The 10,114-nt window shown below is 37.2% G+C and overlaps 1 long non-coding RNA gene across 2 annotated transcripts; it reads left to right on the top strand.

Moving 5' to 3' along the window:
* Positions 1–5,385: 5,385 nt before the first annotated feature.
* On the top strand, positions 5,386–9,821 carry LOC128018173 (uncharacterized). Of its 2 annotated transcripts, none has more exons than XR_008184755.1 (3): positions 5,386–5,409; positions 6,853–6,980; positions 9,414–9,821. It is a non-coding gene; the product is annotated as an uncharacterized LOC128018173 (long non-coding RNA). The 2 variants fall into 2 exon arrangements; XR_008184754.1 differs by lacking the exon at positions 5,386–5,409 and adding an exon at positions 5,641–5,853.
* Positions 9,822–10,114: the final 293 nt, after the last annotated feature.

Genomic DNA, 10,114 nt, shown 5'->3' on the forward strand with positions numbered 1-10,114 from the left:
CCGGGGTTGTTCCAAGGGATAGGAAAGCTCAAAGATTTCCAAGTCCGCTTACACATAAACCCTAAAGTTCAACCAACATGCCAACCTCATCGGAGAGTGCCATTCCACATAAGAAAAAAAAAGTTGAAGCTGAACTAAAAATGCTGGAAGACATAAATATCATAAATAGATAGATATCATAAAAACTGCAACTGATTCACCTCCAAAACCAAAAAACCCAGAATTGAATGAGTCATTATATGGCTCGGCTCGGTGTTCATCTTCAGTTCTCTCTTCACAGCAGTTCAGTCAGTGTACTGTTTGAGTACATTAATTACTCCAGGGTATTGGTTTGTTTGAACTCAGACTGAGTGTTAGCCACGTTAAAAAAGTTAACAGCTTAAGACATTTGTGGATTAATGCGTATTGAAGACGCAAACCGTTTAAAATGATTCAGTTCAATTTGGTGAACTGCTTCAAAAAGATCGTGTTACATCGAATGATTCATTTCACGAACCGGATATCACTAAGCTGCTTTGTTTTGAACTCGCTCACGACAGACATGGAAGAGAAAAAGAAACTGAATAAAGTCGTAGTTTTTGATATTTTTGGACCAAAATGTATTTTCGATGCTTCAAAAAATTCTAACTGACCCTCTGATGTCACATGAACTACTTTGATGACGTTTTTCTTACCTTTCTGGACATGGACAGTAGACCGTACACACAGCTTCAATGGAGGGACTGAGAGCTCTCGGACTAAATCTAAAATATCTTAAACTGTGTTCTGAAGATAAACGGAGGTCTTGCGGGTTTGGAACAACATGAGGGTGAGTTATTGATGACATAATTTAGATTTTTGGTTGAACTATCCCTTTAAGGCAAGATACCACCAGCTTGAAATGCATCCTGATAGCAGGTACAGTATTTCAACACATTCTCAACACACCTTGGTTTGATGAGGTACAAACGTCTCAACTTTGATATTTCATCTGCCGCTGAAGTATTTCAAAATGCAATCAGAAAAATGCTTCACAACCTTTTTAGTGTCAAGAATTCTAGTGAAAACATCATAGTGTATGGATCAACACAAGTGGACTATGACAGTAGCCTGGCTGCACTATTCCAGCGGCTCAGAAAAAGGATCTCAGTTGCAGCAAATGTGAGTTCAATAAGTCTAAACCTGAATTTTTCGGATTTGTCTTCTCAGCAAGTGGCATATCTGCTGACCCCCAAAAAGTACTTGCAATCCAACATGGCAGTGCTCCAACAAATGTTACTGTAATGCGTAGTCTTTTTTTTTTTGGCATGCCCAACTATTACTCACGTTTCAACCCTGACTTCGGAACCATTACAGAACTGTTAAGAAGGCTCACATAGAAAGGCAAACCCTGGGAATGGGGTGCTGAACAAGAGTCAGCATTTTAGCACCTCAAAGAGCTCCTGACCAGTAATACAGTAATGGCCTACTTTGATCCTAGAAAGGACACCAAGCTCATAGTTGATGCCAGTCCTGTGGGTCTAGGTGCAATACTTCTTCAGAACCACAACGAACAGCAATCCATTATTGCTTATGCCAGCTAGACTCACAGATGTTGAAAGACATTACAGTCCAACAGAGCGTGAAGCACTGTATAGAGTTGTGTACACTTACACCTTTACATTTATGGAAATCCATTCACACTGATAACAGAGCACAAACCCCTTGAGCTCATCTGGAATAATCCATGCTACAAACCACCTGCTCAAATTGAGCGTTGAGGACTTAGACTTCAACCATATAATTTCACTGTGAAGTACAGAAAAGGCTCAGACATCGCTGCAGACTACAGGTCCTTCTAAAAAAATTAGCATATAGTGATAAAAGTTTATTCTTTTCCATAATGTAATGATAAAAATTAAACTTTCATATATTTTAGATTCATTGCACACCAACTGAAATATTTCAGGTCTTTTATTGTTTCAATACTGATGATTTGGGCATACAGCTCATGAAAACCCAAAATTCCTATCTCAAAAAATTAGCATATTTCATCCGACCAATAAAAGAAAAGTGTTTTAATTTAAAAAAAAGTCAACCTTCAAATAATTATGTTCAGTTATGCACTCAAAACTTGGTCGGGAATCCTTTTGCAGAAATGACTGCTTCAATGCGGCGTGGCACTGATGAGGTGTTATGGAGGCCCAGGATACTTCGATAGCAGCCTTAAGCTCATCCAGAGTGTTGGGTCTTGCGTCTCTCAACTTTCTCTTCACAATATCCCACAGATTCTCTTAGGGGTTCAGGTCAGGAGAGTTGGCAGGCCAATTGAGCACAGTAATACCATGGTCAGTAAACCATTTACCAGTGGTTTTGGCACTGTGAGCAGGTGCCAGGACATGCTGAAAAACGAAATCTTCATCTCCATAAAGCTTTTCAGCAGATGGAAGCATGAAGTGTTCCAAAATCTCCTGATAACTAGCTGCATTGACCCTGCACTTGATAAAACACAGTGGACCAACACCAGCAGCTGACATGGCACCCCAGACCATCACTTACTGTGGGTACTTGACACTGGACTTCAGGCATTTTGGCATTTCCTTCTCTCCCGTCTTCCTCCAGACTCTGGCACCTTGATTTCCGAATGACATGCAAAATTTGCTTTCATCCGAAAAAAGTACTTTGGACCACTGAGCAACAGTCCAGTGCTGCTTCTCTCTAGCCCATTTCCTGCACACGCCTGTGCACGGTGGTTCTGGATGTTTCTTCTCCAGACTCAGTCCACTGCTTCCGCAGGTCCCCCAAGGTCTGGAATCGGTCCTTCTCCACAATCTTCCTCAGGGTTGTGAGGAAGATTCTCGTTGTGCAGCGTTTTTTGCCACACTTTTTCCTTCCCACAGACTTCCCACTGAGGTGCCTTGATACAGCACTCTGGGAACAGCCTATTCATTCAGAAATTTCTTTCTGTGTCTTACCCTCTTGCTTGAGGGTGTCAATGATGGCCTTCTGGACAGCAGTCAGGTGGCCAGTCTTACCCATGATTGGGGTTTTGAGTAATGAACCAGGCTGGGAGTTTTTAAAAGCCTCATGAATCTTTTGCAGGTGTTTAGAGTTAATTAGTTGATTCAGATGATTAGGTTAATAGCTCGTTTAGAGAACCTTTTCATGATATGCTAATTTTTTGAGATAGGAATTTGGGGTTTTCATGAGCTGTATGCCAAAATCATCAGTATTAAAACAATAAAAGACCTGAAATATTTCAGTTGGTGTGCAATGAATCTAAAATATATGAAAGTTTAATTTTTATCATTACGTTACGGAAAATAATGAACTTTTATCACAATATGCACATTTTTTGAGAAGGACCTGTGTATGTCTTGTTATCCTATTTCCACACACACATAATGCAGCACTTGAGCCACGAAAGTTGCAGAAGAATATATTAACTTTCTTACACCCCTTACGAAAGGAAAAGATGTGCACAAAAATCCCAAATCTAGCCACAGAAACACCTGTTGCAACTGATCATAATCTGCAGAAAAGTTGTGTTTCAGTTGTATGGACTCAATAGTTGATGTAAAACACTGAGTAATCCAGCCTATATAATTTAAATACCAGTCTTTGAAGTAACTTTCATATTAATGTTAGAATATTAATGTGATTTGATTGAACTTCACACCATGTCTCCTTGATAGAAACAGAACATCACACTGTTTAGCATATGTGGTCCTTTATTCTAGCAAATAAGAACAATTGCCACCAATTTAATAATAATCAAAGATTTCACAAAATCTTGGATAAATATAGAAAGCCTTTCAAAATGGAATAGATTTTTTTAAAGGGGGGGTGAAATGCTATTTCATGCATACTGAGTTTTTTACACTGTTAAAGAGTTGGATTCCCATGCTAAACATGGACAAAGTTTCAAAAATTAAGGTGTACGTTTGAAGGAGTATTTTTGTTCCAACAAAAAAACCTCTTATAGGTTTGTCACAAGTTTCGGAAAGTTTTTTTCGAGTATGGCTCTGTGTGACGTTAGATGGAGCGCTCTCCCGTATAGCAGAGCACTGAGAGGCTGAGCACAGCCTGATCAGAGCGAGAGCGTCGCGAAAATTCACAAAAGAAGTGTGTTTTTGGTTGCCAGGGCAAGACAACCCTGCACAGATTACCAAAAGAGAAACAGCATTAAGGGACCAGTGGATGGAGTTTATATTTACAGAGCATCAACGGAGTTGTGCAAGTGTTTTTGTTTGTTCCCTGCATTTCGGATTGCACATCGTTTATTTCTTAAGGATAATGCAGTCCCAACGGAAAAGGGTCACGATTGTGTGTTGGAACCACATGCGGTGAGTAAAACTGCTTCAAATATCTCTGTGTTGTTAACTTAGCTATCAGCGCGTAAGCACATCAAGTAAACAACATGCGATGTTGTCATCAAACTGCACTTTCCACATGTACAGCTTAAAAAAAAAAAAAAAAAAAAAAAGACGACATAAAGTGGAACTTAGTCATTTTCCAAAACCGCTAAGCAAATATATACAGTTTCAGTACATACCACATAGCATACCCCCTTTGCTGATGCTGCTCTTGTTAAATTTCAGCCTCTGGATCTGTGTCACAGCTTCCACATGCTCTCAACTCAAAAGCCTACTCGCGCTCGTTAATCTTTAGCTCCGCCCACACGTCACGCCTCTAGGCGCTCCTGTTTTTCCGGGAAAAATCGGTACACACTATCTTTCTCTTATAAATATAATAAAAATAAAGACTTTTTGGAGTTATGAAGGATGCAGTACTACTCTATAGGTACTCAAGATTAACAGGATATTGAGTGAAAACGAGCATTTCACCCCCCCTTTAAGGACCAATTAGTGTACTGTATTTCTTATATTTTTAACATAAGTATTTTAACTGGATGCACATGGTTCACAGAATATACTCTATTATGATTTTTGTGACAATCTGACACTAACTGAAAGTGTCAATTTATATGCATATTTAAATATGTAATATATCAACAAATGTGCATAAGCATCATACAGCATGATTTTTTTTATTCAGAGATCCTGGTAGTACAGATAGGCAGAGTTGAAACACCATTGTCTCAATATATATCCTAGGCGAAACAATAGCATAATCAAAAGACAGGCAGTGGGTCACGGCAGATAAAGCACAGGATTACCACACTCAAAAAAATGCTGGGTTGTTTCTGTAAACAAATTGTTGGGTTGATTGTGCTGGGTCAAAAAGTTGGGTTGTTTGGGGTACTGTAAACACATTATTGGGTTGCTCATGCTGGGTAAAATGATTTGTAACGGGGTCATTCACAAATAAACAGTTGGTTTGGTTATTTTGACCCAGCAACTGGTTTATTACTTCATTCTTTGCGGAACTTTCTGGATTCTTCACTTCTGACTGGAGGAGGCACGTACTCGGAGCGCGCATTGTTTTATGGTAAGTTAAATTAATGTTTACCTATATTTTTAATAAGTTGTGGTGACAGCAAGCTAATTTCACTGTTCAACATACAGTCTTTGATATGGAAGTGTGAGGGGTAACGTATTTATTCTGTGAAACATTACACTGCTAGCTGGTTAGATTTTTTGACAAAATGCAGCATCCTTAAATCCTTAGTTGTAAACCAGCTAGCCTATATATGCAGCCTTTTTGAAATATGCTGTTTAAATTGTAAATTAATCACGTAATTATTATCGTATTCATTGTGGACGTTGCGTATTTAAAAGTGAGGAAAGCGTTTTGTATGAAATCCATAGGCCTACAAGCGCAGTAAGTTAGTCCCTCACAGGGCTCGCACGTAAATCGGCGGGAAACAGTGAGTGAGTTGTGTGTGGAAAGTCTGCTGTATTTTAGAAATACTCGTCAGAAAAAGCAACTGAGGTAAGTTCCAGCACAGTCTGCGTGTGTCTTCTGTAAAGTCTCTGTCGGACTCTGAACCAGAATCGTTTTTGCCAAAAAAAAAGAAAAAAAGAAAAAGAAAAAAAAAAAAGGTTTTTATATGAATTACGTGCAATCTTTACAAACTGCGTCAGAGGAAAGGAGAAATAAATCGATTTCATGTTAAGCGTTTTCTCGCCCTGAAAACAAATTACAAGTTGTTAAGATTTTAGGTGCTAAGACTATAATTTAGTAACGTTATTAAGACAGTAGTCATCTGCCGAGTGTGCCCGAAGAATTTCTGAGGCCAAATAACGTTAATGTTTTTTGCTATATTCACAGCAGCGCCATCTTTGCCATCACACGGGAGGCTGTGACGAATAGACATGCATCTCTAAAAGCAAGTTGTACTGCTATTTACTGTGTTCTGGTGAAACACTCAAATATAAATGTCTGAGAAAATTTTATAAAACTCCCCAGTCAATATGAGCTGTGGAAAAATAGATCTAGGAGTTATATACAGCTTTTTTTTTTTTTTTTTTTTTTACTGCGGATGCCATTAAAACACGGTGAGTTTATCCTTTACAGCCTTGCTTTTATACTTGTCATGGCAATGCTCTGAATAAAGTCTTATAAACTAACAGATGACACCGATTTAAACGGATATGACCGTGGGCCGAAATGTCAGAAATGTTTAGAGGGCAATGATGTATTAAAAGCAGATGTCATCGTTTTAAAAACGATCCCCTTTTACACGGATCTGCGAAAATGATTTAAAAGGCTGTATGCATGCCAGGTCAGTAGTTGGCAATGTCACTTCGTCAAGAAACTCCCCATGTGAACACATAATTATCAGATAATTATGTGCAGACAGGTTCTGTGATGAAGAGATAATCAGTGTTAAGAAAAGTCAGAAATGCTACTTTAGAAATATGAATTGTTATATACAGCATACTATATAGATGTTAATGCAACTTTATGTATTTTGGTCAAATTGTTTAGCTGCTAAAGAGGAGACAGCTTTGAAGGTCCTGCCAACTCTGCTTCCCCCATCCATCTACAGGAGAGGAGGAAAGGTCTTCAGACCCACCACAGAGGAGGCCCAGAAGTCATTTATTGACATGCAACCTGTAAGTTTTGCTTTAGTGTTTCTACTTCAATAAGGGTGGACGTTTGCACTGTTTGATATGCTTGATAACTATGAAAGTAATTCAGGGTTACAATATTGATAATTTACAATATTTATAATTTTGAAAGCTGCAGTCCATAACCTTTTTTTTGTGTGTCTCAAAATTTACAAATAGTATATAATGAGTGAGTACATCATGAATCCATTTTCCAAATCGTGTTTTTGTCTTATACTGAATCACTAACGGTACACCTATATAATAAGTCTTTATATTCAGACTATTTTATACTGGCGGAGGAGCACAGTACCTGTGTGACTCGTCATAGACATAAAAAGAGAGAAGTAACTCTGGTTACAATGTTCTTCTGCAAAACGCATGCAGTTCTGTTTATTAACCGCTAGAGCACCAAAAGTTATGGACTGCAGCTTTACCCAACAAAAGTTAAGGAAAGCTGCAATTCGTAACTTTTTTTTGGATACAAATTTTTACAAAAATCTGTTATTGAGCAAGTACATGAAAGATCAGTGTCTTTTCCCAGTGTCCCAGTCACCTTAAAGGATTAGTTCTCCCCAAAATGAAAATGTCCTAATAATTTACTCACCCAATGCCATCCAAGATATCCATGTCTTTCTTTCCTCAGTGCGAGAGAAATTTTGTTTTTTGAGGAAAACATTTCTGGATTTTTCTTCTAACAATGGACTTCATTGGTGACCATTCTTTTTTAAGTCCAAATCAATGCAGTTTCAAAAGTCTTTGAAGTGTTTAAACGGGCTGTACACGATCACAGCTGAAGAAGAGGTTGTTATCTAGTGAAACGATAGGTCATTTTAATTTTTAAAAAATAATTTATAGACTTTTTACCTTCAATAGTTCGGACTGAGCTGATCAACAAATGGACAGGGAATTACGTCATCACGTTGAAAGGTCACGCCTACTATTCATATTCATCAGAATGTTATTCATTTACTATTCATATTCACTGAATACTATTACTATATATATATATATATATATATAATTGCAAATAATACTATTTGAACTATCCTCCTACTTATGGTCGCATTGTAAACAGTGGGGCGGTACTTCTGCCGGCGCCGGCATGACCTTTCAACGTGATGACGTAGTTCCCTGTCTGTTTGTTGATCAGCTCAATCCGAACTATTGAAGGTAAAAAGTCTATAAATTATAATTTCAAATTTTTTATGAAAATGACCTATCGTTTCACTAGATAACAACCTCTTCTTCAGCTGTGATCGTGTACAGCCCATTTAAACACTTCAAAGACTTTTGAAACTGCATTTGGACTTAAAAACGATGGTAACCAATGAAGTCCATTGTTAGATGAAAAATCCAGAAATGTTTTCTTCAAAAAACATAATTTCTCTCTCAATGAGGAAAGAAAGACATGGATATCTTGGATGGCATTTTGGTGAGTAAATTATTAGGACATTTTCATTTTGGGGAGAACTAATCCTTTAACTTCCCCCGATTCACAACGGTACATTTATAATAATGATTTATAATTTGAGCTGTCGAGTCCGATTTCACTGGAAATGTCTGTCTGTATGCTAAGAATATAAAGCTATTATATCGCAATCAGAGTACTGGTGATGGTGCTTCATTTTTAGCTTGTTCTTATAGCAGTTATTTAGAATTTAAACCACATCAAGAAAATGGCTTCAAATGAACCAAACCAGTAAATGAGAAAACAAAAAGTACTGTAAGTAAACAACCATAAACAAAGAACAGAACATTTTACCAGAAGAATAACATTTAAATGAGAAAACTATAGGCCTTTATCAAAGTACGTGTCGTCACATCTGGCTCTGATTAGTAGTGTAAAGGAATTTCCGCCTGGATTATTTTCAATGGACAGGCGCCAGTTTAAAATTTAAACTTACATGATACCCTACCATGCATGTCATCTTTCATTTTATTGTGTAACATTATCTTCCCTGTAGCTCAAACAGTAGAGCATTGGCGCTTGCAATGGCAAGATTATGGGTTTGATTCCCAGGGAAAGCAAAAACTGATAAGAATGTAAATGTGTATTATCTTGAAATGCAATGTAAGTCACTTTGGATAAAAGCGTCTGCCAAATGCATAAATGTAAATTATCTAAGATGAAAATTATCTAAGCTTATCTAAATGATCATCAGTGCTGCCAGTCAGGAGATTAACAAGCGGGTTTGTGAGTTTTAATGTTAAAGACACTATCAACATTACAGTAATATTTAGACTTTTTTAATGCCTAAATGTTGATAATATTAGTCCAAATTATTCTTTTATTACCATTACTATAAATATGTAAATAAACATTTTGTCATATTTGGTAATGTTTGCAATACAATTTTTTTTGTATTTCCACCAAAAAAGCTTAACTAGCATGTCAGTTATATTGCAGCACTCTAAGTTATTGTGTGTAATCAACAGGTTGGGACCATGAGATGACTGGAGCATTGCTGCACATTCTGTGCCTCAGTGATGAGACAAGGGGGACATCACAGACCTCTGCCATTATTCCATGCCACGCCATTGAGACTGAGTCTTTGTTGGAGGTGGATAATCTTTGCTTTAAAGCTTTTTTTGTTTTTGATGTTCAGTACACCAAGCAGTGTCTCCCCACCTGGGAGTTTCTCCAGCATGCTGTATATCAAATTGAAGGAAAAGAGTCCTCCTCTGTAAAGTTTTTGAGGACAACAGTGGTTTCAGGCCCACATCGTATGAGAGTTCAAATTAGTTGTTTAATGACTTTTAATGCCTGAATATTTGGACAGATTTACATTTGTTATAAAGTCTGTGGGGAAGGGTGAATGTCAGAGGGTGTGTGGGTGGGGGTTGGGATGGGGGGATAAAGAATGTATTCAATATTGTATACAAACAAAGTATTAAAGAAATGTATTGTTTTTAAAGAAATAATATGTTTTAAATTAAATGAGATTGAAATCACATATACATGGCCTCTGGTTTATTGTATTACAGAGACAATAATTATTTTACATTTGTAATATAAAATATATTTGTAACTAATGTATAAAGGCAGTGAGACAGGAAATAATATATTTATTATTAAATAATAACTATTTATTTGACAAAACTATTTGTTTGACTTAACCCAGCAAGAGGGTTAATTT

This window comes from Carassius gibelio, chromosome A8, assembly GCF_023724105.1.
Source record: "Carassius gibelio isolate Cgi1373 ecotype wild population from Czech Republic chromosome A8, carGib1.2-hapl.c, whole genome shotgun sequence".
NCBI lineage: Eukaryota > Metazoa > Chordata > Actinopteri > Cypriniformes > Cyprinidae > Carassius > Carassius gibelio.